The sequence below is a fragment of the Nematolebias whitei genome, chromosome 2 (genome assembly GCF_014905685.2).
Source record: "Nematolebias whitei isolate Nwh7 chromosome 2, NemWhi1, whole genome shotgun sequence".
Classification (NCBI taxonomy): Eukaryota; Metazoa; Chordata; class Actinopteri; order Cyprinodontiformes; family Rivulidae; genus Nematolebias; species Nematolebias whitei.
Window position 1 is genome coordinate 35,273,389 of NC_056499.1, and position 5,041 is coordinate 35,278,429.

At 39.3% G+C, this 5,041-nt stretch overlaps 1 protein-coding gene across 1 annotated transcript in view; it reads right to left on the bottom strand.

Moving 5' to 3' along the window:
• lto1 (LTO1 maturation factor of ABCE1) overlaps positions 1-5,041 on the bottom strand; it is a 110,802-nt gene that overhangs the window by 104,326 nt on the left and 1,435 nt on the right. The gene's annotated exons all lie outside the window — the stretch shown is intronic.

Consider the following 5,041-nt stretch of genomic DNA (forward strand, 5'->3'; position numbering starts at 1 on the left):
TGGTGTGGTGTGGTTTGGTGTGGTATGGTATGGTGTGGTATGGTATGGTGTGGTGTGGTTTGGTTTGGTGTGTTTTGGTATAAAATCCTGGATGTCTTTTGTCATTTTCTGTTTATGAACTCAGACAGAGGTCTTGATTGTTGGACCTGAACATTTTAGGAACAAATTGCAATCTTTCTCCTCCTCTGGATGGCAGTACTTTGACTTACAGTACTAATGTAAAGAACTTTGGTGTTCATGATATGTTGCTTAACTCCCACATTAAAATGTTACCAGAACTGCTTTTCTCCATGCACAAAATTACTAAAACTGAGACATTATGTTCCAAAATAATGCAGACACAGTGGTCAATGAATTTCTCACTTCAAGGCTGGACTAAGCTAATGATCTTTTTTAAGGATAAAAAAGGCACTTTCCAAAAGTCTTCAGTTATTCCAAAATTCTGCTGTCAGAGTCTTTACTGGAGTTAATAGGAGAGACCATATCTCTCCAGTTTTAGCTTCTCTCTGCTGGCTCCCTGTCAAAGTCAGAATTTAATTCAAATTCTTACTTCCAACATACAAAGCTCTCAACAACCTTGCTCCATATATCATTACAGTTCTTATTCTTCCACATTGTCCAAACAGTGCACTTTGCTCTCAGACTGCAGGTTTATTTGTGATTTCTAGAGTTCCTAAAAAAATAGACTGGAAGGAACTTTCAATCAGGTGCCTCTGTTGTGGAACCAACGTCCAGTTTTTATCTGTGAGGCTGACACATTGTTTACTTATGAAACTAGGCTTAAGTCTTTCCTTTTTGATAAATCCTATAGTTAGGGTCGGCTTGGGCTTCTTAAGCTATCCCTTAGTTATGCTGCTAGACTGGAGGACAAACGGACCACATTTCCTCCTCTGCCTTTTCTCACTCTACACTTCATGTTTAAACAACCTACCATTGCTGTCTTAACTGGTGCTTTTGTTGTTTTTATTCCCGTATAAAATTACACCTAGAGCAGTCCTGTGTTTGTTTGTGTCTCTTTCCCGTCCTCTCACAAACCCACCAATCGAGTGACATGGCTGCTAATCCTTAATCCAATTCTGTCTGAAGTTTCTTCCTGTACAAAGGGAGTCAGACCATTCCACTGTCATCAATGTGCTGCGCTGGAGGGGGGGTTGCACCTAAACAACAGCTGATACAATCTGCTGCTTTAGGTGACATCGGTGATTCATAATGCACCGTGAGTTATTGCTTTGCATCACAATTAAACTGAATTGACTTTACGTAAAGTTAAATCTGGATCTGTTTAGAACTGAATTTGCACTTGTCATTGCATTGTGCCCTGAGACAAGTTTTGTTGTGTACTGTTTCTTTAAAATCAAATTGAATTAAACCCTGAGCCGATCCATAAGCGTATAATTCATGAAGTGCTGTATACCTCTAAACCCTGCAAACTGCTGCAGATCCTGGAGAACCTATTGATCTCCGTCCTTTCAGGACAACTGAAAGAGAGCTTGACCTTTGAGCCGGTATGATAAATGTTCAGAACAACTGAAGCACTGGAATAGGTGGGTGACTACTGGACAATGCCATGTCAAGACAAGGGGATGGTTGGCATACCTTAAAAACCCTTCTGGAAAAGTGTTGGAGCCTGTGTCTCCTGCTCCTCCTGACTGGAAAAAAAAATCTGTCAGACCTTTGAAGGAGTTTAAATAAAATAATAGATGAACAATTGATCTGAAAGAATAAAAAAAGTTTAATTTGTTCTCAAGTGATAATTTTCTGCATTTTGTGTAAGAGAAAAAAATATCATGGCAGTGTATGGGGGAACACTTTTGTTTTGTAACTCTCATTCTGAAAAACTGGTTCTATTACAACAATAAAGTATTTCCTATTTAACAAAAAAAAAAAAAAACAGAATAGATACCTGAGTAAGCAGATTGTTTGACGGCACGTGAGCCCTGCAGATGAGCAGGTTCTGTTGTCGCTGTCCATGGTTCTGTAAACTCTTTTTAAAATCACGATAAAATAAAATTAAGTGAATATGTTATTTCTTAGCTGTGCTGAAGATTTGTAAGTTAGGTCCAGTTTTAATTTTCTGTTTATGTTGCACTAAAGTCATTGTGGTTTCAGGTTGCAGGTACGCAATGAATTATGCTGAGGGGAAGGGGTTTTAGATTTCACAGAGCGGCAGCTGCAATTCAGGGCTTAAAATGTCCCCACATTCAGCTTGTGCTCTCATTCACTCCTTTTTTTTGTTTACTGATTAAGAACAAGCTTGTATGAGGCTCATTATGGTTCATGAAGACAGGTTCAGAACAGAAGCCTGATTTTATATTTAATCAAAACAGCTATCTCTGTTTGCGTCTTGTTGTTTGTCTCATTGATGCATTTCTTCAACTAGTTATCTACTTTTAAATTAGACACGTTTTAAATTGTGTTTATTTTTAGAAAGTAGTCTAGACTCATGTCATATGTGTGTATGATGATAATAAAATGAAAATAAACCTGAGCATTAATCACAATGAGTAAACCTAAACTGTGAATGGGAAACATTTTCCTCTGGTCTTGCTGGTTCAGTGCAGTGGGGAGCTGCCCAGTCACTGAACGCCAATCAAACTGGATCAGCTGATTTACTGATAATATTTGTCCATGGGAGGAAAATTATTCTAGAAAGCAATGATGCTTTTAATAAATTGGCTTTCCAAGCTCTTTTTTTAAATCAAAACATAGAAAGTTTTTCTATATAGCCTTATACTTTAGAAAAATGAGGTGACATTTATCAATATTTAGACCACCTTATTAGTTTTATGTTTCCTTTATTTTTTGTCATTTTTATGCTGCAGCTCTAAAAAAGAATCACAAGTACAAAGTATATGTATATATATAAATTTGCAGCTCAGTTGAGGAAATTGTGCTTTGCCATTTGGTAGCAGCATGCCATGAGGTGGATGAGAATCGCAACAAAAATTGCAACAAATTTTCTCAAACAGTCATGTTTCTGCCTCTATCACTCTGCCACACACTCACAGCTCAATCAGCCTCATGCCCTGCTCTTGCTGCCTGCTCTATTTAAGAGTTATTGTCTCACAAGCTCCTTGCCAGATTATCAACCCCATTATTGGTACTAGATGTCCAGCGTTCCCTCTCTGATCTCGTCTGAATCTCTTGTTTGACCCCAAGCCTTCATTCTGGATTTACCTTTTTGCCTGCTCATCATCTGTTCTTGCCCTGCCCTTCTGATCCTGGAAACGACAACTCTTTCTGGCTTTTGGATTCTGGACTGCACTTTGGATTTGTTTCAAACCCTCTGACTCTCTGTGTATGATCCCTGCTTCTCCTAATGGACTCAGGATTACCACATTGCTCATAGTAATCACCACACTCTGTTGCTGCGTTTCCACCAGCTATGGTGATGTCATCCACCCAAACGCAGGCAGGTGCAAACCTCCTTACCTGCCTGAGAAGATTTGTTCCCACATCTGGACCAGACTCCCACGAGCAGCTGTGAACCAATAAACTATTTAACCATTGTCTGGCTGAGTTTTCAAATCCTTAACCTGATTCTTGTCACAAACTCAAAAATGGGAAACAAGTGAGAAAACCCAACCCTCCTTGGAGCCCCAAAGCCCACATCATAGTGGAAACTTCATTTAATGTCACAGAAAGTTGGACCTTGCCTGACTGAACAGGCATTTTGATGGTTTAAAGAGATTTTACAAACACAGTGAAAGTTTTATAAAGTTTGGAAAATTTTCCACAGCATTCCACTGACTGATGACGTCGTCCCACTCCCTCATCTTTTGAGCTGTTGAAACTTTTGAAAATTTCAAACCCTTCTTACTCGCACAACTTTTATTTATTAGATGGACAACTGACATTTACATCAAAACAGGCATTCTGTGCTCTTTCACCCATTTGCCTCATACTTCCTGTAGAACTCAGTTTTCCGTCATCCTTTCAGAGTGCAGAGTGAACAGCCAGGCTTCCACAGACTTCAATTATATTTTAGCTCTGAATATTTCTCTTCAAAACAGGAAGTGTCTTTTAAACTTGTCATGTGTACCTAAAACACTTCTGCTGCTCAAAATGTAAGGATTTTTGAGCTCCTATTGTAGTGTTTGCACAGTAACTTTGTGTTTAAGGCTTACTTTTCAGTATGTGTTTCTGTATGTCATGGAGTGGGAGACACAAGTTTCTTATCAGCAGCTTCAAGCATTATTTTTGATCTGGAACTTTATTTAAAAAAAGATTTAAGATGTTTTTTTTTTTTGTTTTTTTTTTTGTCAGAACATGTGTCCTCCTTTAGCTTCTGTCACTTGAAGAGGTTTTGCTTGGGTTTGTGGGCCCCAGTGACCCCAGACACCCAGAAAGGATGAAGCGGGCTTTGACCAGTCTGCAGAGGGCATCAAACTGAATTAAAAACTGTTTGCCTTCGTGTGGCTCCTGTAGAGGTCACTGTTTGCACACTTCCTGCCTTCACGTGCAGGAGCTGGAGCTGTGCATGGGAACATCTGTTTGAAGCAGTGCTTCGCTTTGATTCGTTTCATAAGACAATCCTTTATTCAAAAATTCATGTTTGCATTTTTTTTAATGATTTTTTTTAATTGATATTTTGAATATCACAAAATTGTTTTTATTGGCTTGAGTTATTCAGAAAGTGTGTCTGAGAAATCCTTTTGAATCCAAGGCAACTTTTTCCTCCTTTCTTACCTGGTTTACCATGTAAATGATGTTCTTTTAAACAATATATATTTATTTTGTTTTCTATTCTTTCAGCTGCTCCCTTCTTCACGGGTCGCCACAGCGAACTAACTCGCACGAAGACTTGGCAATTGTTTTTACGCCGGATGTCCTTCCTGACACAACCACAGACCACTGAGCTACCACAGCCCTCTGTGTGGAGCAGAGAGCTGCTATCTAGGGTTCCCAGGGGAGCAGATGGTGAGGGTTAAGGGCCTTGCTCAAGGGCCCAGAGTAGTGCAAGTTGAGGGTGGAGGCAGGTGGATAGGCCCACCTTCTCTAACCTCTGCATCACCATTCCCCTCTAAATAAAAAAAAAAAA